Source organism: Stylophora pistillata, chromosome 11 (assembly GCF_964205215.1).
Source record: "Stylophora pistillata chromosome 11, jaStyPist1.2, whole genome shotgun sequence".
NCBI classification, from domain to species: Eukaryota; Metazoa; Cnidaria; class Anthozoa; order Scleractinia; family Pocilloporidae; genus Stylophora; species Stylophora pistillata.
Genome location: NC_142529.1, coordinates 28866152 through 28891594, shown reverse-complemented (window position 1 = coordinate 28891594; position 25443 = coordinate 28866152). Strand labels below are relative to the sequence as shown.

At 38.1% G+C, this 25443-nt stretch overlaps 2 long non-coding RNA genes and 1 pseudogene across 2 annotated transcripts; 2 read left to right on the top strand and 1 right to left on the bottom strand.

The window, feature by feature from the left end:
* Positions 1-15293: 15293 nt before the first annotated feature.
* On the bottom strand, positions 15294-16244 carry LOC148721043 (uncharacterized). The gene is made up of 2 exons (XR_015993231.1): positions 16111-16244; positions 15294-15575 (listed from the first exon to the last, which is right to left on the bottom strand). It is a non-coding gene; the product is annotated as an uncharacterized LOC148721043 (long non-coding RNA).
* Positions 15424-17348, top strand: LOC148721042 (uncharacterized). Its single transcript, XR_015993230.1, has 2 exons — positions 15424-15542; positions 15881-17348. It is a non-coding gene; the product is annotated as an uncharacterized LOC148721042 (long non-coding RNA).
* Positions 17349-22556: 5208 nt separating this feature from the next.
* Positions 22557-23501, top strand: LOC148721041 (melanocyte-stimulating hormone receptor-like; annotated as a pseudogene).
* The last annotated feature ends 1942 nt before the right edge of the window (positions 23502-25443 follow it).

Genomic DNA, 25443 nt, shown 5'->3' with positions numbered 1-25443 from the left:
ATTACATTGAAGAAAAACGTAACATCCCTAATGAACCGCCTATCAGATAATAGCTACAATTTCAATTTAGATAGTCTAGTACCATAATCATCATAAGACCTAGTGATCCATCTGGTAGCTCTTCGCTGAACAGCCTCCAATTTGTCAATGTAACGTTTAGTATAAGGGTTCCAAGTTTCACATGAATATTCCAATAAGGGTCTCACAAGACTACAATAAAGTGTTCTCATGGTTTCAACATCATTTAAGTCCCTACAAGTCCTTTTTACCAACCTTAAAACCCTATTGGTCTTGGCAGTTATTCTATCTATATGCTGGTTCCATGAGAGACCACTAGCAGTAAACAATCTTAAATCTTTATAAACATTAACACATTCCAAAGGTTGACCCTCAATGTTATACTCCCCAACTAAGGGTGCCTTTTTCCTGGTTATTCGCAGGATCTTACATTTCTTAGTATTAATTGTCATCTTGTTCATCTCACACCAATCTGATATTTTATCTATGTCACTTTAAAAAGAGGACAGATCTTCTTGAGTATTAATAACCCTATACATTTTGCTATCATCAGCATATAATGCAATTGAGCTGTTCTTACTAATTACCCCTGGTAAATCATTGATGTATATTGTGAAGAATTTATGGTCCCAACAAAGAACCCTGTGGGACACCAGAGGTTACGGTTAACCAATCGGAAGCCTCTCCTTTGACTACTATACGCTGCTGACGTTCTGTCAAATAATGCCTACACCAGTTGAGCAAGTCCCCGTGGACACCATATTTGTAAAGCTTGGCTAAAAGAATGTCATGACAGACAAGGTCAAAGGCCTTTGAAAAGTCTATAAACACTACATTGACTTGGCCACTCTTATCCAAAACCTTGAACCAATCATAATGTACCAAGAGTAGTTGAGTAGTGCAGCTACGATCGGTGAGGAATCCGTGATGGGAATCGTGCACAAAACTGATAACTTGTAGCTCATCGTCCCACCCAGAACACAATACTGTCTCGCATGACACCGTCTTGAATCTCCCTGTCCCAATCCATCTGCTTTCACTCACTCCCAATACATGCAAGTTATACCGTCTCATTTCTGTTGTAGCTTGTGCAAGCTTCCCAGTTTTCACACATAATAAGTGCATTCCAAAAACCAATCATGGTCATGATTTTTGCACTCATCACTTCCAACTTCATGCCAGTAGTTTCTTTCTGGCTTTCACCACTGGCAGTCATACGGTTCGAAGACCTTGGAAGGTCTGCTTGCAGGATATTGGTTATCTTCTTTGCTGTTTCCGTAACAAGTTCTTTTACAGGATAAGGTTGTTAGCCTTAAGTGTTCCTGTCTGAGAAAGTGTTCCAGGAGCCAAAAGTGGTGCTCAACCGAATTGGTTGAAACTTAGCACAAAATTTGAGTGTGATAAGATATTTCACAAGCCACTTTGGCTCACTTCTCTGATTGTTCGTTCTGGAGTTTCAGAGGAGGTTCCATTAGTGGCCTATGGAGCACCCAAATATCGTCCTCCTAACGGGCACTTGAAAGTGCTATAAAACTCCATTGGTAAATTGTGCTGCCAAATGAATTTTACCGTGGACTCTACTATAGTGGAGCTTTTACTTCATAAATGTAACTTTGTTTTTAAGCAATTAGACAGGGAGGGGCCTGGGGCTAAAGTTAGGTCAAATCTGAGGTCAAAATCACTACCCAAAACTGCCATTTTTCAAAAAACCATAACATTCACCTGCTTTCTTGCATAACTTTCATACCAAATCCAGTAAGTACTTTAGTGACCCATTTATCAAAATTGGTTGAGAAAAGTTTGGCTTATTAAGGTTTGTTAAGTTTTTGGCACAAACTCTTCATGCCCCTCTAAGGCCAAGCATAATTCGTGCTATAGGAGTTAGCCTAAACAGGTTCTTATATAAATGGTACTTAACAAAATTTTAGGCTATTTAGGTTTTTACAAAAGGTTCTTATTCTTGGAGAAAAACACACCTGCATAACAAGTTGGAAATTATCCTATATTTTGTAACTACATATTTTGCACTCATTTTTCTTGAGAAAATCATGTTCTACAGCAATGGCAATCTGGTTTTACTTCGATTATGATTACAGTAAATAATTTCAGTGTACCTGTAATGTACTATATGATTTTAGAAAATACGAACCTATTTTAATATTCTTAGGCTAAATAGGTTCTTGTTTATAGGGGGTACAAATGGCAAATTTTAGGCTAACAGGTTCTTAATTTTTAGGTTCTTACTTGCGCGTTTTTACTGTATACTCAAAAGCATGCAAAGTCTCTATATTTTGTCAGGCCCATTTTTTGATGCAATATTAAGTGAGCTTAACGAAAACGACCTTTAACAGAAGATCATTGGTTAAACTTTCGATAACCTTGCTAGCTCTTGTAAATACGCATGATGACATCAGTAACAGAGCAGGATGGTACGTACAGGTTGTAGTGAGTAGCGTCCAGGTGACCCGCCGGAGGCTGAGATCCATCCCATTTCCCTACTACGTTAGAGCTGAATAAATCAAATCATCCGGAAGTAAATAAGAAATCCATAGTTAGGAGAGCTGGATAACAAATATTTTGTGTTGCAGTTCATATGAAACATGCCATGCCACACCTCAAGATGCGATTGTTGTATCGACTGACCCACCATATTGGACGTGAGAGTGAGAGGACTGGACTAAGTCGAGGAGTCACGCAACCTTCACTGAGGTTTGAGTAACGCGGATCTGTTGACCATCACTTGCGGTGATCACAGGAATTTGCTTACCGCAGAAAAGGTTCACAATACGATACCTTACGATTAGCACTACCTATAATTTCAACGTCGAGAAATCTCGCACAATGACTGTAGTTGACTGAGTTTTTGCTTTTGCAACACCTTAGTTAATCTTCCCTTGGCAGAGAGTTCGCGAGAGTTGAAATCTTCAAACAAAAGAAAATTGGAAAACCATCAAACTATTTTGAAACATGTGTCCTAAACCCTTTTCATAGGAAAAAAATTAAGGAAAATCTTTTTTTGACGGGAAGTTGAGAGGACCGCTCTTAGCGAGAGTGGTACTAAAAAAGCCATTTGCTACATTTATGCGCGTGTATGAGCCCTTTCTGATATTTTTAATTACCTGTACTTGTAGCTTTGGTATCACCCGATCTTCCTCTCGCCCCAGACTCACCTGAACCCTTGTACTTGTTTTAATCAAATAGTCATGTCATTATCGCAAGACAACACAGGAGTCATTCCTGTTTCGCGCAGCGGAGCCAATGACGCGGCACCGCATTGATCATTTACCCCTCCAAAGGAATAAAGTGCCATCGCAAAATTATCCTGAAACTTCTTATTGCTATACTTTCTATACTTAATAAGGACACGAACATTTACACTTGAATAGTGGGAGGGATGGAAACTCGATCCAGTCTTAATACTCTCACGTCCAAAATGGCGGGCCCTATTGGCATCGTCTCGTGTGGAATACTTCATTTAAACAGCAACATTAATTTTTGTCATCCAGCTCTTCTGACTGTGGATTCCATACTTTTGGGATGGTTCCATTTATTCAGTTCTAAAGTACCAAAGATCTCTCATGGATCACAAATCACCTGGACAGTGCTCACTGCGGCACGTAACCTTATGGTCATGCTCGCTATAAGTGATGGGTATTTGCAAGAGCTATTTACAGACTATTCAAAGGTCAGGCGTAGATTATCTTTTAGCGATCGTTTTATTCTGAGCTTAATGGTTAAGGCCGGCCGGGTTAAGGTCACCTTATTTTCAATTTAAAAAAACGGCCTGACAAAATATGGAGACTTTGCATGCTTGGAGTATAATATGTATGGATATATGGCCTCACATACATAGATCAGAGAAAATTCAATCATCTTTAGAAATATCGCCATATCTAGATCAAAACATCATCATTTGTACTCCATGATTGGAACAAAGTTTTCATAGGAAAAAAAAATTACCTTTATTTTTCTAAACAGCTGGGTGTCTGCAGTACTAATCAGAGGCCTTCTTAGAGTAATTATAAGCTATGAGTCGAGGTATTTCAGGATAATGACATTTATTTGGCTTAAATGTTTCATTTTCACTCACCAAATACAAAATAAAGGCTATATGCCAAGACTTTGGTCTGTTTATAGCATGAATTATGCTTAAAATTCTATTTTGCTTGGCCTTAGAGGGGCATGGAGAGTTTGTGCCAAAAACTTAACAGACCTTAGTAAGACTAATAAGCCCAATTTTTCTCAACTGATTTTGATAAACGGGTCACTAAAGTACATACTGGATTTTGTATGAAAGTTATGCAAGAAGGCAGGTGAATGTTATGGTTGTTTGAAAAAATGGCAATTTTGGGTAGTGATTTTGACCTCAAATTTGACTTAACTTTAGCCCCAGGCCCCTCTCTGTCTAATTGCTTGGAAACAAAGTTACATTTATGAAGTAAAAGCTCCACTATAGTAGAGTCCATGGTCAAATTCATTTGGCAGCACAATTTACCAATGGAGTTTTATAGCACTTTCAAAATGCCACTAAGGAGGATGAATTTTTGGTGCTCCATAGGCCACTAATGGGACCCCCCCTAAAACTTCAGAACGAACAATCAGAGAAGTGAGCCAAAGTGGCTTGTGAAATATCTTATCACACTCAACTTTTGTGCCAAGTTTTAGCCAAATCGGTTGACCACCACTTTTGGCTCCTGGAACACTTTCTCAGACAGGGACACATAAGCTTAATCTCCAGGTCTGGAGGGCTGTGGGACTGTCTTTAGTCTGCACCCTACTCCTTGACCTGTCTGGCTTGGGAGACCCTGTCAGGGGTGCAAACACCCCCGTCGGCATAGCTCCTGGAGTCATAGGGACGCACAAGCCACTCAGACACGACAAGGCAACCGTCCTAGTGAGTGGACTAAAGTAATATATAGAATAGAAAATACTTCTTGGTTTGTAGATCCAAGCGTTCTGTAAACAATGCCTAAGATTTTATTAGCGTTGCTCACAGCACCATAAACTTGAGCACCCCACGACAGGTCATAGGAATTCAGAACTCCTAGGTCTTTCCCATGCTTTACTGGTTTGATTGCAACTCCCATCATATACCAAGGAGACGAGCTGTCGCGGTTACGGGTAATGCGTATTGTTTCGCACTACTTCTCCGGGTTAAATCTCAACTGTTATAAAGTTGCCCAGTTTGCTAAGTGATCAATGTCGCTTTGAAGGGCTTGAGTATCATTTATGCTGTCAGCGATCTCTCTGAACACTTTCGTGTCATTTGCAAAGAGTTTGATAGTTGACGATATGCTATGCGATATATCGTAAACAACTGCCATCCTCCCCTTATTTGGTTGGATGGCTTCATTAAGAATCAATTTCTTTCTTCGCAGTCCATATTCTCCTCTCCATCAAAGCATTTCTTGACTACTCTCTTATCCTCGTCGCCCTTCACAAAGAGTCTTCCTTACATCCACCGTCCAAACTCTTGTATCGTTGTCTGGCAACAACTGATCTGTTGGTTGGTCTTGTGGCCCAGACTTTCCGTTCAACTTCTTGGATGTTCAAGGTCCACGAACAATGGAATCTCTGTCGATACGCATTTGAATCAGCGTACATCACAGCCCATGAAATATGTGGAGTGTCTTTGATGATGATAATACCCATTTACGTGGACAGACTTCTCTCCCTGATGTTGTGGCTAAGATACAGACAAATTGTAACTTTGAAGCGCATGCTAACAAACTTTGTCATGAATACATCAATTCACTCTTTTTCACAAATGAGTTTTATTAAAGCGTAAGTTTTCGCTTACTTATCGTCCAGACCTCGCTATTCTTGTCACAAACTTCCCCACCCCACTCCCTTTAGATGTGTCTAGGCTGCAACAATCATTACCACACCCTCCCCAACAAAGGCTGTGTTTGTAACACTAATCACTTCCGAAGAAATTTGAATTTCGCGCTCGGTGAGCTGGCTACGCGCCGGTGATTACAAACCTTTGTCTTGCGAATAATAGAAACCCTTTCCTTCGAACAATAGATAAGGACATATAAGGAGCGAAAGCTGGACTTATTGTCGGGCCAAAATCCTAACCAAAAGTTTGATACGCACTCGTTGGGTTTGTCTCTCCACTATTTCCGCGTTGGTGAATAAAAGAATAGATTAGTATAGGTAATCGCATGGGGCCGAGTAAAATTAAGGATTAATATCACTTGTGTTTTCGGAAGTTGCTGAAATTGCCCGCGACTCGGGCAATTTCTGAGACCTCCGAAAACAACGTGAGTGATATTAATCCTTAATTTTACGAGGAACCATGTGATTACTTGTATTTAATATAAGGGGCAATATGTTTTCTTACTGATCTCGCGCAAAACGGGACGCCATTGTTACAAAACAAACAGAAATTTCTTTACCTTGGCAGCCGTTGCTAAGCGATTTTCAGCCAATCATTTTCAAGTAATTTTTCCCGGGGCAATTACAAAATTAAGAAAAAATGCCCTCTGTCTTGACCAATCCCAATTCAGTAATTTTGCCCCTTATATGATAAAAAGTTGAAATGAATGTAGAGTCGAAAGAAAAGCAGTTTGTATGTAACAAAGATGAAATTAATTATTTGGTACTTGATAAAACCTCGTACTCAAAACAACGCCGACTGTATCGTGGCTAGGTCAGTATGTGTTCATTAAAATATGAAGCACGCAGGAAGTCTGGAGAAAGAGAAAGGTGCACAAGAGTTGCCAAAGACGTAACCAAGAGCCATCATAGTTTTATAAATGATAAACTTATCCCCTCCTTCATTTTCCTTCTCGATCGATAGAATATCATGTTCCCTTTAGCACTGTCATAAAGTTGTCATCATCGGAGGACAATTGGTAATCGCTCGAGGGAATTAGAACATAAAGAATTAAGTCACCTGCCGGAAAAATAAAAGCTTGTCTGATAACGTAACATTTACTTAGAATTTGTTGGTGAGAGGAGGAGAACAAATTAAGAATGTAAGAGAAACGACAGTAAACTGCTTTTTCGCCTAATATTTTGCTCTTCTCTTATTTTGTTCTACTCTTGGAGAAGAAACGGAGGTAAAAGAGCCCCAAAATGTTGCTAATCACGCGGTTGAATTCGAATATTTTAAAATAAGGTTGCATCAGTGGCCATACATCAATTTTAATCTATATATTTATTCGAATTCTTTGATTGATTGACATGGGTTTGATATCCCTAGCTTAGACCCTCTATATTTTAATGTTACTGAGGTTGATAATGAGCCAAAAATTAACTTTACATAAATGATATGGACATTTGATTGACACTCTATCGATGGAGCAAGGTCAGCTTGCGAGCTGGGTCCTCGTTAACAGCACTGCGGGAAGTTGCTCCCTCGCTCACCAGTTGTGTTGCTCGAGGCCTCAAACTTATTCGCCAGCAAGGTACAAAAAACTCATACTGAAGCGTTTATAATGAGTGCCTTTCCGTCGGCTAAGTAAGGAGGGATTGTTTATCTCACAGAGAAAACAATATTAATGTTACAGGTGTTTTTATATATTTGACAAATTAAAGTGACGATTTCTCTGAAGTTTTCCAAACGATTAAACAATGATGAGGAAGTCTCTATATGATCATTAAGTGGGAAGTAAGGTTTTAATGATCGTCGTCGTTGTGAAGCTGTTTAGATGAAATATTTCTCGTTGCAATCACAGATAACTTCAATCTAAGAAAAACGGAAACTAATACAGAATAATGTCGACAACAAATTTCACTGGAGGTAGAACACAGACCAAGATATTTCAAGATCTGTACTGTTCCCCCCCCCCTCTGGTTGGTGGGCTTCCGCAAAAATTTAAAATTTCTTTTCTACCAATCTACATTCTCCTCTCCATCACAGCATTTCTTGGTAATTCTCTTATCCTCGTTGCCCTTCACATAGAATCTTCCCTGCATCCTCCGTCCAAACTCTTGTATCGCTGTTTGGCAACAACTGATCTGTTGGTTGGTCTTGTTTGCCAGCCTCTCAGTGCTACTTATTGGATGTCCGTGGCTGACGAGCAATGGAATCTTTGTCGATACGTATTTGTCGCCGCTTTCCTTACAGACGTTGCATTATGTAGAGTGTCATTGCTGACGATGACGGCCATAAGCGTGGACAGACTTCTCGCCCTTTTGTTGGGGTTAAGATACAGACAAATTGCAACTTTGAAGCGCACATACATCACTGTAGCTACCTTTTGGATTGTATCCAGTGTTGCTGCTTTACGCTACATATTAGATTACCGTATACTCATTTTATATGATAGTATAATTACACCAACTTGCCTTGTTATTTCAGTCACCTCGTATATGAAAATTTTTCGGGTTCTCAGTCATCATCAGGCTCAAGTACAAGATCATCTCCAACAACAACCGGGCCAACCAAATGCACCGAACATGGCGCGGTACAAAAAGGCAGTGAACAGTGCACTGTGGGTACAGTTAGCGTTAGTAGTTTGTAATGCACCATCCTTCATGGTAACAATTGTAATCGCTGACAGTAAAACATATTCATCACACTTAGTAGTATAAAGGGAAGTAGCAGCTGTCTTAGTTTACTTTAACTCGACGTTAAACCCGTTTTCTTTACTGCTGGAAGATTGGTGAAGTAAGACAAGCAGTAAAGCAAACCATCAGAAAAGCACTTTGCTGTCCATGGAGCTAGATCCTCATCAAATTGATACTTATATTATTTTAAATTTCAAAGCTGAGTCATTAAGTCACGATTTTTATTTGAGAACGTTCGTAACATCTGTCCTTGGATAAGCAAGAAATAAGAACTTCAGCAAAGTGTAAGGGAAAACTGGACTGTCTGATTTATGAAATGTTATTCATAACAAAGAAAAGGCCATGCTTGAACACACAACCAGACTCCATACGCGCAAAACTATTTATTTAATTTTATTTAAATTTGTCACTTTTTACATGCATATTTAACGTTTTAGCGCCTTGCACGTATATATTAAGTTGTCAAATTTTATTCTCTTCTCACTTGAAAATGATGACATGATGTCATCGAAACGTAGTGTAAAACTTCTTTCACTTATTTTTATCATTAGATCATGTTCGATTAAATCTAATCCTATTCGAATTCTAACTTTGTCATGAAAACAGAGTTATATGCATTTTACTCTCATGTTTAATTTCTTTAACAAAATGTGACGGCATTGGGTAAAACTTTAAAGAGTAGTTACAGCGGAGAGTTCTCGACATATTTTTATGTTAAGTTAAACAATTTCCACCTTTGCTTGCTTCCCTAGGGAAATTGCTTGATTTTGATGCTTTATTGCTCAACGCGCTGGTTAATATTTACTCTCGTCGTCTTGAGGTAAATGAAATTCAATCATCGTGTGGCGCTTTAACAATTCGTTATTCAAACCGTCGTGATCAAAGGAGAATTTAGAGAAATGCACCATTAAAATATTATAAACGACGTTCATTTTGAATATTCTAACCAAGATTGTAAAATTGAAAAACGTATATGGTTTGGTAGGTTAACATCCTGTCACGGTTTTGTTTAAGATTTTAGTCAGGGAATACAAAAAGGAGAAAAATAGGCTCCAAAACTTTGTTCATTCCAAATTTAATTCAAAGTTGACATCTGTGACAAAAATTTGAATTTCAGTTATTTGATGCATTCGGAGATTGTCACGAAATTAATGTTTCCTCAGACGATCTCTTGCTTTGACCAAGTAAAGTACCCAGCTTGAACTTTTTATTTTCAGTTCGCTGAGGCTGATTATGTGTCAAGTCTGAACTTCACACAGATCTTTAGTTTAGTATTGAATGCAATAAAGGAAGAACATCTCCACTTAATAATCGGCCCTTAAATGACAATATATCCAAATGTACCACTTAATTCATCTCTTATAAAGGGTGACAAGAAAGAGTTCCCTTATGGTTTTGTCAAACACAAATATCGCCGATGTCTTTGTTTTTGCCAACGATAATTCTTTTCAGCTAAACTCTACTAATTGAGAAGAAAAAGCTGGTGTCAGCCCACTCGTAACTGTTTAGAAGTTCAGCTGCAGTTGCTATTCGGGATAATCAAAGAGAATTTAAAAGAAGTAAAAATTTCCTGGATAAACTCTTAACCGTATTGAAGAATTGCATGATATACTGCATCTTTTAAGCAACAGATTCACGCACTCGTTTGGTTTGTCCATCAGCTAGTTCCCCGTCGATTAATATAATAACAGATTTAAAGTAAAAAAAAAATTATAGGCTTCAAAGAAAAGTAACTATAGAACGAGTACAAAATGAATAATTTGGTATTCGATAAAGCCTAGACTCAAAACGAGGTCGGGTCTGTCATGATTAACTGATGTCTCCTAAATTTTGAGTTTTAACAATTATTCATTGGTCTGTGTGCGATATGAAGCATGCGGTAATTTTACAGTCGAGCTTGAAAGACTGGTAAGAGTTGGTAATAGGCGGAGCAGTGCGCAACTTTTATTCACAAGTGATGATAAAATTAAAAAAACTAGATTGAAAAGAATTGTTCATCGAGTCTTGATAGGTTATGACCACACATCCCTTTATTTCCATCTCCATCAATAAACTATCATGTTTAATTCAATAATGGATAACAACTTTCACTGCAAAAAGAGAATTGTCAATCGCTCAAGAGAATTGCAACAAGACTTCAATCTCTTGCCACATAAAAGAAAACTTGCTTCGTTCCAAAATATTCGCTTCAAATTATCCGGATGAAATGATCCAGGTAAAGAGGGACTCTAGGGAGAATACTTTCAAAAGTAATTGGTCTCATCCTCTTAAGATAAAGGTTATTATTATTATTATTATTATTATTATTATTATTATTATTATTATCTGTTCAGTGCATTGTAAAAACTGAAGCAGGTGTCTATAATCTCCTTTTATTGCTATTTCATACGTAAGGCACCTGATGGATTTCGGAAAAAATTATTCAGTTTTTGAAAGAACAGAAAATTTCCGAACACATTTTGAATGAATAAAGGCTGGTGAGGTGGTCTTTATGTGGCTAAATTTAAAGAAGTGAGGTTTAAGCGATCGCGGCTTGGTGTCTCCAGTTTACACAAATATTTCTCCTTGCAATCACAGATACACGACAAGAAAAAGAAAACAGATAATGTTGACAACAAATTTCACTAGAGGTGGAAAGTAGACGAAAACAACACAAGATGCTGCCCCCACCTTTAGAAGCTGGAATTAAACAAGAATCAGTTTTTATCACAGCAGTTAACATTCTCCTCTTCCCAACAGCATTTCTTGGAAATTCTCTTATCATTGTTGCCGTTCACAAGGTATCTTCCCTCCACCAGCCGTCCAAACTCTTAGCGACGAGACAGTAGTTAGAACATACCGGTTCTAGGACAATAGCGTGTCCACACTTGAAAATTAGAAGGAAATGTATGGGAAAATGTGCAAAACTGTGTTTACTAGAAATTAAAATGAAGTATTTTAAATATAAGCTGGCATCTCTGATTACAATTTCAATAGTTTGATGCTTTCGAGTTTCCAGTTTTTTTCTTAGACCAAGTGAAATCGTCAGCTATTATTTTTCTTTATTTCTAGTTTACCGAGGTTGATAATGATCAGTCAAGTTTAAATTTCATGCAGATGATATGGACATTTCAAAAGCACCCTATCAAATTAAGAGAGATGGTTTGTGGCTCTTCTAAAAATGATACGATAGATGTCTCTATATCTGGCTTGCCTTTTATTGCTAATTCATACCATTTAGGGTATGAAAAAAGTAACTTTTTTAACACGGTAGATAGTTTCCAGAGACATTTTAAATTCCAATTTAACAATCGAGCTCGAAAGACAAAAAAAAAATTATAATAAACTAGTAGGAAATAAATTGTTCATCGAGTCAACGATACGATTGGAAAACGTATCCCTTTATTTTCCATCTCTATCAATTAATTGTCATGTTTACCTCCATATTGGGAAATAACTGTCAGCATTACCCAGCGAGAATCGTTGATCGCTGAAGGCAATCACAGGAAGAAAAGTTCAGTAAATTTCCTTTTGCATGGAAGTTTACCTGATACGAAAGTATTTTCTTGGTCTTATATATTGTGTTCAAGACACTGGAACTGAGAAAACAAATTTGATCTAGGGTCTAGTTGGCTACCTTAGGCTTGTCATTATCAGGGATAATCACCATGAGTTCACTGGCAAAAGGAGGAGGATAAACAAAGAATGACAAAATAATTGTAGAAAATGGTTTGCTGGCGTAAAATTTTGCTTTTGTGGCAATTTCGTCTAAGGTACTGGTCGGATACGTAAAGATGATTGAAAAGTTGCAAAGCGCAATTAACTACACGGGTAAATTCAAATATTTGAAACAAATTCGCAGCTGCGACCAAAATTTGAATTAAAACAGTTTGATCCGTTCGTGAAACTCAATTTATTCTAAGACCGCGAAAAATCGCTAGTTTAAAGTATCTGTCAAACTTGCGGAGGCTGATAATGATTAAAGTTTCAATTCCGAAAAAATAATATGAACATTTGATTAGCATCCTGTCAGTGGAGGTTAATAACAGATGTCTCCATATTTTAGTATTTTTTTCTCAAATGAGGTACCTCGCATGTTCCGGGAATTTTTTAACTCAACAGAGAATTTTCTGACGCATTTTAAATGCTTAAACGCTGTTGAGGATTTTAATTGTGGACATTGTTTAGGAAGTAGGGTTTCAGTGATCGTTGGTAGGCGTGTGCTGTTTGGACCTCATTTCTCGTTGCAATCATAGATAACTTGCCAGAAAAAAAGAAACGAACACAGAACAATGTCCCCAACAAATTTCACAAGAGGTGGAACACTGACCAAAACATTTGGAGAACTGCGATGCTCCCTTTTATTGTTGAGTGGGCCTAAGCAAGGATCAGTTTCTTTCGCAGCAGTTTACATTCTCCTCTCCATCACAGCATTTCTTGGCAATTTTCTTATCCTTGTTGCCCTTCACAGAGAATCCTCCCTTCATCCGCCGTCTAAACTCTTGTATCGTTGTCTGGCAACAACTGATCTGTTGGTTGGTCTTGTTGCCGGGCCTCTCGCTGCTACGACCTGGATTTCCGTGGTCCACGAACTATGGAATCTTTGTCGATACGCATATGACGCCACCTTCCTCATATCCGTAGCATTATTTGGAGTGTCGTTGATGACGATAACGGCTGTAAGCGTGGATAGACTATTCGCCTTATTGTTGGGGCTGAGATACAGACAAATTGTAACTTTGAAGCGCACATACATTACCTTAGCTACCTTTTGGATTCTATCTAGCGTCGCTGCTTTATGCTACATATTAGAACACCGTATAACCATTTGGTGTACCTATATAACTATACCATCTTGCCTTGTTATTTCATTCCTCTCGTATATAAACATTTTTCGGGGTCTCAGTCATCATCAGGCTCAAGTACAAGATCATGGCCCACAACAGCCGAGCCAACCAAATGCACTGAACATGGCGCGATACAAAAAGGCAGTGTACAGTTCACTGTTGGTGCAGTTAGCACTAGTAGTTTGCTATGCACCATACTTAATCATAGTGGCAGTAGTAATCGGTGACGATAAAACGTATTCATTAGACTCAGTAGTCATAATGGAAGTAGCAGCTGTCTTGCTTTACTTTAACTCGACGTTAAACCCGTTCCTTTACTGCTGGAAGATAAGTGAAGTAAGACAAGCAGTGAAACAGACACTCAGACAAGCACTTTGCTGTCCAGTGTTTTAGAGTTAGGTCCCCGGTTTCTTAAGGTACACTCCAATGGACAGTTTTCATAGCTTAGTAAAAACGTCACGATTAGTACCAGCCAGAGAGAACGCTCGTCAGATATGTTGTATGTTGGATAGGAAGAAATAAGAAACTTACGAAAAAATTGTTGGTGGAAGTCTGTACATAGCGCATAATGCTTATGAATTTTAGAGATGTATAATATTGCTTGACTAATGTTAGCAATTTGTAAGTGAGCATATGGAATAAAATGGAAACTCCAAAAAACAAAAGGAATTGTCAAGTATGTTACTTAAAAGAAATTTCGTAGACGCATTCTTAAAGAGTAAACGCATGCGAGGAAGTCCTGAGATAAATGCTACTGACGAAGTTAGAATCAGATAAGCCTTCGGCTATTTTTGTAATTTCGAACGCGGTTGATAAATTTTTGTTCACCAAAGCATTAGGATGTAACTGCTCAAGAGAGAATGGATAATCACACCAGAGAATCCAACAATTCGCTGGCTAAAGGAGGAGAATAAACAAAGAATAAAAAAAAATGTAGAAAACGGTTTGCTGGCGTAATTTTTAACGATGAGAGAAAAACTGCAAAGCGCAATTAACTACTAAGGTAAACTTAAATATTTTCAAATATGTTCGCAGCTGTAATCAAAATTTGAATTTGAATAGTTTGATGCGTTCGGAGATTGTCAAAAATTTCTTTATTTATCTAAGACCTAGTAAAATCTCCAGTTCACATTATTTATTAAGCTTGCTGAGGCTGATAATGACATGAACTCTTGATTAGCATCCTGGAGGTGAAAGTTTAATGGCAGATGTCTCCATATTTGCCTTTTAGTGTCTTTTTCTTAACTGAGGTACCTCGTAGGTTGCGGGCATTTTTTGACACAACATAAAATTTTCTGATGCATTTTAAATGCTTAAACGCTGGTGAGGAATTCTGATTGTGGACTTTCTTTAGGAAGTATTCTTCGTGCTACTAATTCTAACTTTATCATAATTATATCTAGTCATAATCGAAGAGAGATATGCATACATTTTACTCTCATGTTAATTCTTCTTTAAACCATATTAAGGCAACGATTAAAAAAACTCAGCCATACTACACAACGAAACGTCTAATAAGAGATTTATTATCCAACGCGCCAAATTGTTGTTTCAGTACGGGCGAATTTCGTGGATATTTTCTAACCGGTTCTCTGGAGTACAAATACCGAGAGGTATTTGTACTCGTTTTGGGCGTTATTTGTACTCTACGAAGCACAGTTGGATAATAATACTAGTCACAATGTGTAAGTGTGTATATGATAAAATTTACAATCCCCGCTTTTTGTACAGTTATTTCAAAATCTCTCCATTTTCCGAAATGAAATGCAGTATTTTATCCTCTTCGCTCAGCTATGAATGATTTTCTGCCTGTGGAGACGGAGTTCAAATAAGATGTAAAACAACAATACAATCATGGATGTCTGTAAGTTTGACTGTAGATGCTAATTTACTCCTAAATTAAACTTAACCAATTAGACAAACACGTAATTGTGGCGCAAAATAGACTGCCGCCTTTATTATGAGACATTTAAAAAATAAACCAGAATAAGGTGTTACAAAATTATTTTTAGTCACGAGTTGTCTTCTCTTATCATAAATGAGAAACGTAAGGTAAATTATGAACTGTAAAAAAGAAAAGGGATCGCCATCATTGTCATTTGAAAGCCATGTCGTGGGCGCATTTTTAAAGAGTCAACGCATTAGAGGAAGTCTTGAGGTGAATGTTGCTGATGAAAGGTAGAACCAGCTAATCCATCCTTTGATTTCCTCCTGCGAATGATAAATTGTATTTCACTTCAGTAGTAGTATGTCGTAATATAAGGAAAATTTATTAATGGTCCAGATAATGACAACGACAAGATTGAATAGCGTGCAGCTTGCTTGATAATAGACCATTTTTGTTAGCTGCAAGACTGTGTTCATTAGAAATTTAAAAGAAATATTTTAAAGTAAGCTGGCATCTCTGATTAAAATTTCAATTTCAATAGTTTAATGCTTTCGGAGATTGTACGAGTCCAGATTTTTCATAGACCAAGTAAAATCGTGAGCTTTTCTTTTTTTTTTTTTTTTTCTAGTTTACCGAGTTTGATAATATTCAAGTTTGAACTTCAAGCAGATGACATGGAAATTTGACAAACACCCTATCAAATAGAGAGGGATTGTTTGCCCTCTAGCAAGAAAAATTCAATAACTTTCCTTTTACATGAAAGTTATCTGATATGAAAGTATATTTCATTCTTATTGTGAACAAGACATTGGAAGAAAACAAATTGGATCAGATTAGGGTCTACCACGCTACTTTTACCTTGTCATTGTCAGGAAACAAGCACAGAACAATGTCCACAACAAATTACAGAGGCAGCACACAGGCAAAAACATTTCGAGAAATGCTATGCTCCCCTTCTATGGCGGGTGAACTTCGACGAGAATCAGTTTCTATTGCAGCAGTTAACATTCTCCTCTCCATCACAGCACTTCTTGGCAATTTTCTTATCCTTGTTGCTCTTTACAAAGAATCTTCCCTTCATCCGCCGTCTAAACTCTTGTATCGTTGTCTGGCAACAACTGATCTGTTGGTTGGTCTTGTTACCCAGCCTCTCGCTGCTACGACCTGGATTTCCGTGGTCCACGAACAACGGAGTCTTTGTCGATACGCATGTGACGCCGCGTTCCTCACATCCTTAGCATTATGTGGAGTGTCGTTGATGACGATAACGGCCATAAGCGTGGATAGACTATTCGCCTTATTGTTGGGGCTGAGATACAGGCAAATTGTAACTTTGAAGCGCACATACATCATCTTAGCTACCTTTTGGATTCTATCTAGCGTCGCTGCTTTATGCTACATATTAGATTACCGTATAACCATTTGGTATACCTGTATAATTATACCATCTTGCCTTGTTATTTCATTCCTCTCGTATATAAACATTTTCGGGGTCTCAGTCATCATCAGGCTCAAGTACAAGATCATGGCCCACAACAGCCGAGCCAACCAAATGCACTGAACATGGCGCGATACAAAAAGGCAGGGTACAGTTCACTGTTGGTGCAGTTAGCACTAGTAGTTTGCTATGCACCATACTTAATCATAGTGGCAGTAGTAATCGGTGACGATAAAACGTATTCATTAGACTCAGTAGTCATAATGGGAGTAGCAGCTGTCTTGCTTTACTTTAACTCGACGTTAAACCCGTTCCTTTACTGCTGGAAGATAAGTGAAGTAAGACAAGCAATGAAACAGACAATCAGACAAGCGTTTTGCTGTCCATGGTTTTAGAGTTAGGTCCGCGGTTTCTTAGGGTACACTCTAATGGACAGTTTTCATAGCTTAGTAGAAACGTCACGATTAGTACCAGCCAGAGAGAACGCTCGTCAGATATGTTGTATGTTGGTTATATAGGAAGAAATTAGAAACTTATCAAAAAATTGGAAGTCTGTACATAGTGCATAATGCTTATGAATTTTAGAGATGTATACTATTGCTTGACTAATGCTAGCAATGTGTAAATTAGCATATGGAATAAAATGGAAGTTACTGGTTCTTATAGAGTTCTTTTCACCGGATTTTTCTTTTTTTCCCCACACTGATGATATTCATTAATCCTCCTTACTCAGCTCAAAATGAATTTCTACATAACAAGACTGAGCTTTTAATAAGTTGTAGAATAACAATGCTATTACATTTGTCCATGTGTTTGACTCTTGATACTAATTCATTCCTAGATCAAGGTGGCTGAACACAGTTTTTGATTCCTTTGTTTCTTTCACCATTTTCTCTAAAACCCTTGATCTCTCGGTCACCAAAATTGGCAGTAAGCAAGTTAACAACACAAACTTTGTTTTTTCGATAAAATTTATCCCAATTCGTTCATTTTACTTCTTGATCAATGGATTATCATGTTAACTTTAGCGTTATAATAAAAACTTCATTATCAGAGGACAATTGCTAATATAATCGCTTGAGAGAATTACGACATGAAATATTCAGTGAGCTGCCTTATACGTCAAAGCTTGTTTCATACCAAAATAATTTACTTGTCTTTTCGCGAACAAGACGTTGGAAGCGAAGAAATTGTATAACTACGATATAATAGGCAAACTTTGGCTTATTAATATCCAGGAAAATCACTAAGAATATTAATTTCTTGGCGAAAGGAGGAAAACAAATAGAGAATGCAAACGAAAGCAGCAGAAAATTGTATGTTCGCGTCATTTTTTAGCTCTTCTTTTGTTTTGTTCTAGTTTTGTCGGAGACGAAACGGAGGTAAAAGAGCCACAAAATGTTACTAATTACACTGTTGAATTCGAATATGTTAAAGTAAGTTTGCATGTGTGGCTATACATCAATTTCAATTCGTTATAGGCATTTGAATTTCCTTGACTGATTAATATGGGTTGGAAATCCTTAACTTGAATCTTCTTTATTTTTAGCTTGCTTAGGCTGATAATGATTCAAGCCTCAACTTTACACAAATGATATGGACATTTGATTGACACCCCATCAATGAAACTAGGTCAGCTTGCGAGCAGGTCCTTGTTATTAGTTTTGCGTCGCTCTTTTGTCCACGAGTCGTGTTGCTCAAGGCCTCAAACTTATCATTCACGAGCGAAGTAACTCTTACTGAAACGTCGATAATGGGCCCGTAGGCTAACTTAAGAGGGATTTTAGGTCGTACAGAGAAAACAGTAATTATGTTACAGGTGTTTTTATGTATTTGCCTCCTTTTCCAATTTTATACGGGGTGTACCTGACAAGTTAAAGCGACAATTTCTCTGACATTTTTCAAACAATTAAGCAATGATGGGGAAGTTATATGACTCAGTACGTAGGGAGCTCTTTTTTTAGTGATCGTCGTCGTTGTGTAGCTGTTTAGATCGAATATTTCTCAAAAAAGGAGAAAAAGAGAGGAATACAGAATAATGTCGACGGCAAATTTTACTGGGGGGGAACACTGACCAAGACATTTCAAGAACTGCATTGTTTCCCTTCTCTGGTTGGTGGGCTTCAACAAGAATTTTTTTAAATTCTTTCTTGACAGTCAACATTCTCCTCTCCATCACAGCATTTCTTGGCAATTCTCTTATTCTTGTTCCCCTTCACAAAGAATCTTCCCTTCATCCGTCGTCCAAACTCTTGTATCGTTATCTAGCAACAACTGATCTGTTGGTTGGTCTTGTTACCCAGCCTAGTTGTCGTTGCTAGTTTTTGGCTTTCTGTGACTCACGAACAATGGAATCTTTGTCGATATGCATTTGAAGCCTCCTTCCTCACAGGCTATACATTATGTGGAGTGTCTTTGACGACGATGACGGCCATAAGCGTGGATAGACTTCTCGCCCCGCTGTTGGGGCTGAGACACAGACAAATTGTAACCTTGGAACGCACATACATCATTGCAGCTGGCGTTTGGATTTTATCTAGTGTCGCTGCTTTATGTTACACGTTCGATTACCGTATACCCATTCCGTATTTTTCTATATTAATACCATCTTGCCTTATTATTTCAGTCACCTCCTATATAAAAATTTTTCGGGGTCTCAGTCGTCATCAGGCCCAAGTACAAGATCATTTCTAACAAAAGCCGAGCCAACCAAGTGCATTTAACACGGCGCGATAGAAAAAGGCAGTGTACAGTGCACTGTGGGTACAGTTAGCATTAGTACTTTGTTAGGCACCATACTTTATAGAGACAATTGTAGTCGCTTGTAGTAAAACGTATTCATCACACTTTGTAGTCCTAAGGGGAGTAGCAGGTGTCTTACTTTACTTTAACTCGACGTTAAACCCTTTCCTTTACGAGGGGGGCACCGGGGCCTCTGGGAAACCGCAAAACCGGAGAAAAAAACCTCCAAAACCGAAAAACCGACGAAAAAAGGCAGCAAAACCGAAAACCGCATGCAAACCTGACAAAACCGCTACATTTTCACCTTTAAAGGGGTCAAAAAGCAAAAACCGAAAACCGCATCAGAGTTTTCGTGAAAACCGAAAACCAAATGCAAAAACACGTAAAATCCGCAAACCACTCTGAATATCAAAACCGAAAAACCGAAAAACCGAACCTTTTAGGCCCAAAAACCGCAAAACCGAAAATCCCAAAGCCCCCCTCCTTTACTGCTGGAAGATAACTGAAGTAAGACGAGCAGTGAAGCAAACAATCAGACAAGCACTTTGCTGTCCATGGAGTTAGGTCCTCCTCGAGTTATATAAAGTACTTTTAAAGCTGAAAGTGATTACACAATTATTGTATGAAAACACCCGTCAAATATGAGATACAATGAATATATGAAGTTCATATATTTTTGAACTGCGGTATTAGATACGTATGATGGACGATCCTCGCAGTAGATAGCGCTATTTAGGCAATAGCGAAAATCAGACCTGAGAAAAATCAGGCCTGTACGGGATTCGAACCACTGACCTCTGCGATACTAGTGCAGCGCTCTACCAATTGAGCTAACAAGCCAACTGAGAGCAGGCCGTTAAGTTGATTCGTAATAAACCCGTCAAAGTAATAAATGAGATACAATGAATATATGAAGTTCATATAGTTTTGAACTGCGGTATTAGATACGTATGATGGACGATCCTTGCAGTAGATAGCGCTATTTAGGCAATAGCGAAAATCAGACCTGAAAAAAAAATCAGGCCTGTACGGGATTCGAACCACTGACCTCTGCGATACAAGTGCAGCGCTCTACCAATGGAGCTAACAAGCCAACTGAGAGCAGGCCGTTAAGTTGATTCGTAATAAACCCGTCAAAGTAATAAATGAGATACAATGAATATATGAAGTTCATATATTTTTGAACTGCGGTATTAGATACGTATGATGGACGATCCTCGCAGTAGATAGCGCTATTTAGGCAATAGTGAAAATCAGACCTGAAAAAAATCAGGCCTGTACGGAATACGTAGAGGCCTGATTACAATGTGAAAGTAATAAATGAAATACAATGAATATATGAACTTCATATATTCATTGTATCTCATTTATTACTTTCACGGGTTTATTACGAATCAACTTAACGGCCTGCTCTCAGTTGGCTTGTTAGCTCAATTGGTAGAGCGCTGCACTAGTATCGCAGAGGTCAGTGGTTCGAATCCCGTACATGCCTGATTTTTTTCAGGTCTGATTTTCGCTATTGCCTAAATAGCGCTATCTACTGCGAGGATCGTCCATCATACGAACCCGTCAAATATGTTATTAGATAGGAAGAAATCAAAAGCTCAAATAATATTTTTGTTCGAGGTCTGTACGCAGTCTGTTGGGGATAGTGTATCCGTTGATCTATGTTCTTTTGTGTTGTGAATATTTTTACCGCTAATTCATGTTTTTTATGTTGATTAATGTCAATTATTGAACAATACTATTGATTTCTGTAACGCAAGGCCCTGTGAGGCTCCCACTTTTAATCGAGTATTCAGTAAAACAAAACGGCTTGTTGTGTGCACTAAATAGCTTTTTTTTACAGAAACAGCAGAAATAAATGCATTGAAACACCAACCATATCTCTTCAAGAGTAGTTTTCGTGCTTGCTAGCTACCAATGTTCATGAATACGGCAAGGTATAATCGAAAAAAGATATGGGTGCATTTTACTTTCGTGTTTAATCTAATTTTTTAGCAATAGAAAATTGTTGGATAAAACTTCAAAGAGAAGTTTAAAAGAGTTTTTTAAATTCAACGTCTTTTCTTAACTCAAAGAAAGAGGCTTGTTATCGACGCCATATTGCCAAACGAGTTGCATTTGTCGATGTTTAGTCTCGAATTTGTTTTATCGCCCCAGAAAAATTTCCGTAATGCTTATGAATATGTAAAGATGGTTCCGTTGCTTGTGTATGTTAACAAACTTTAATAATTCGTGTGAAATGAAATTGACCATAACCGGTTGTTTCAGTTTCTTTATTTCTAGCTTGCTGATGCTGATAACGATTCAAGCCTCAACTTTACACAAATGATATGGACATTTGATTGACACCCTGTCAATAAAACTGGGTCAGCTTACGAGCTAGTCCTCGTTAATAGCATAGCGGCACGTCACTCCATTGTCCGCGAGTCGTGTTGCTCAGGGGTTAAACTTATTCACGAGCAAAGTAACTCGTACTGAACCGTTGATAATGAGTGACTTCCCGAGGAGGAATTGTTTGTCGCACAGAGAAAACCATGATAATGTTTCATGTGTTTTAATGTATTTTCCTCTTATTCCAATTTCATACGGGGTGTACCTGACAAGTTAAAGGGACAAAAATAAGCTTTTTGCCATAATAGACAATTTTCTGAGTCTTTGTCGACTCGCAGAGTGACGCAGCCGCCATCACAGCCCGTGCGTTATGTGGAGTGTCTTTGATGACGATAACAGCCATAAGCGTGGACAGACTTCTCTCCCTGCTGTTGGGGCTGAGATAGAGACAAATCGTAACTTTGAAGCGCACATAAATCATCGTAGCTACCTTTTGGATTGTATCTAATGTCATTCTTTTATCCTACACATTAGATTACCATATAGCCAGTTGGTATGGCCATATAGTTCAAAGTTCAAGGAAAAAAAATATTCTCTTTACGTTGACAAAATAGACAATATCCCGATGCATTGTAAGTAAATAGACGCTGGTAGAGAAGTCTTATTTGATGATTATTAAGGACGTCATTAAGGTCTCAGTGATCGTCGCTCAGCATGTGCTGTTCCAAAAAAATATATTAGTGCAATCACAGATAACCTATAAAAAGAAGGTAACAAATACCGAATAATGTCCACAAAAAATTTCAGTGGGTGTGGAACGAAGACGAAAACACTGGAAGAACTGACGTGCTCCCCCTCTTTCGTGAGTGGCCTTCATAAAGAGTCAATTTCCCTCTCAACAGTTAACATTCTCCTCTCCATCACGGCAATTGTTGGAAATTCTCTCATCCTTGTTGCCCTTCACAAAGAGTCTTCCCTTCATCCGCCGTCCAAACTCTTGTATCGTTGTCTGTCAACAACTGATCTGTTGGTTGGCCTTGTAGCCCAGCCTCTCATGGCTTCTTGTTGGATGTTTATAGCTCACAAACACTGGTCTCCTTGTACATAGGCAAGGGACGCAACCTTCATATCAGGCTATGCATTATCTGGAGTGTCTTTGTTGACAATGGCGGCCATAAGCGTGGACAGACTTCTCGCCCTGTTGCTGGGGCTGAGATACAGACAAACTGTAACTTTGAAGCGAGCATATATCATTGTAGCTACCTTTTGGGTTTTATCTCTTGTCGCCGGTTTAAGAGCCAGTTTTGATCTCCGTTTAACCTTGTTATACGGGTACATAAGTATACCACTTTGCCTTTTTATTTCACTGGCCTCGAACTCAAAAATATTTCTCACTCTCAAGCATCATCAGACACAAGTACAAGATCATGTTCAACAACAGACGAGCCAACCAAATGCACTGAACATTGCGCGATACCAAAAGGCAGTTTACAGTGCAGTGTGGGTGCAGTTGGCATTTTTTGTTTCTTATTTGCCACATGTTTTGGTGGAAATTGTGATCAGCCAAAGAAAAACATATTCAACACACTTACTCATCATAAGAGGTTTAGCATCTCTCTTAGTTTTGTTTAACTCAACGTTAAATCCTTTCCTTTACTGCTGGAAAATAAATGAAGTGAGACAAGCAGTGAAGCAAACTATCTGAGAAGTATTTAGCTTTCCATCGAGTTAGTGCCTCCCCAAACATTGCCCTTATTAATACCTTCTAAGCAGAATTATAAAGTCTCGATGATTATTTTAGAACTCTAGCCAGATATATGAACGGATGGGAAGACATAGGAAGCTCAATAAAATTGAGCATGGTCTGTTTTTTTTTTTTTTTTTTTTTTTGCACGAAGACAATTGAAGGGAAGGAAACGGAAACACCATCTATATCTTTTTAAAGGAGTATTTTGTGCCACCACAATTCATCATGAATAGAACAAGTCATCATCGAAGGAAATATATACATGCATTATACTCTCATGTTTATTCTCCATGTTTACTTTTCACGTTTGTTGCTGGTGCAACTGTGAACTAACTCCAAGTTGTTTTGATTCTATTTTTATCATTTCCAAGCGAGTTACTGTCCCTAACTTTCATTTGCTCTCTTTTAATTCGTTATAAGAAGTCTTTTTTGAGTTTAGAATTGACAACAATACAGAGAGTATTTCCGCATTATTCACAACCCTAGAAAATGAAAGCAGATCTAAATATACTCCTTTTTTAAATTCATCTCAATAAAGTGATAAAAGGGAGTTTTCTTACTATATTGTCAAACAATAGTATGGCCGATGTCGTCTTTGTTTGCCAAGGAAAAAACTTTCATTGAAGTTAGATTAAATTTTATCTACTGGAATCAATACCTGACTGCGACCAATATGCTATTGTTTAGTTCCAAAGCTGCAGTCTTTTGTTCTGAGCAATTACAAAGTCAATTTCCGCGAGAGAACCCTAATTCAAGAATCGTGAAGGGATTTATGCACCTTTGTCTGTCAGTCATCCCGGTGTCTGTAAGAAAAGCAATGGAGTGAAAATAAAAAAAATAAAGTGGCATGCTATAAAAACGATATGAATAATTTAGTTTTTGATGACACTCCAGACTAAAAGCGAAGCCGATAGTGTCTAGTCGAGCTGATTTGTCTTCATTTTTGAAAATCTAGATTCTATGATAGGTTCCTGTCTCGGCGTGCGGTTGTAAAGATAGGAAGTACGCGAAAGGTTTGGGGAGCAGAAAGGAAGTGTTGTACAAGCTCAACGCCTAGCCGAGAGTAACTATGGGTTCCCCAGGAGTATGAGATAGAATAAAATAAATTGTCAATCAAGTGTTAATAGCCCTTTTCTGACTACCCTTCATCTCCGATCTCGATTGATGGACTATTTTGCGCCTGCTTGTACTGTTCCCACCAAGCAATATTATTTTTGCCGGCAGCTTTCTTTTTTAAAATAATTTCGTTTGTGGATTTTACGCATCAGCACTTGTGAAATCCATTGGGAGCGTCTTTAAGGTCTTCCATGCGTCCCACATCTGACCCTAAGCCAATTAAATCCCATGGTTTTCGTACAAGGTCATGTAGAAACTTGTCGATATTAAGATTCTTAAAACTGCGAGTTTCAATAGAGCAGTGCGAATCAGCACGTTCATAGCGTATCTTTATCGTCATAAACACAAGTGAATGATCGCTAATGCAACGATGAACGACACAGAATTAAATATTTTTTGGGATTATTACTTATAGAAAGATAAATCAATGTTCGTCATATCGATGTACTCCTAGTTGGTTCAGAAATCATTTGACTCAATCCGTGAACATCAAATATGTTCATTAAATGCGGCGACGTGTGGTTGTTTGACCGATCGTGCAACATGTCACAATTCAGGCCACCGAGTAGGTAGAAATCGCTGCGTTCTGAAACAGTTATATCTAAAAGGTTTTCAAATTGATTAATAATTTCTTGTTGGGAACTTGGCGGTCTGTACCATGTACCTATTGAAAAAGGTCTGGAATGCGGTCTGGTGATTTCGATAACAAGACATTCAAGTTGGTCAGCACCGAACTCCTCCAAGACATGGTAATTTACGTTGTTTCGTAAATAAAAACATACACCGCCACCGCATCTCCCGTTGACGGTAC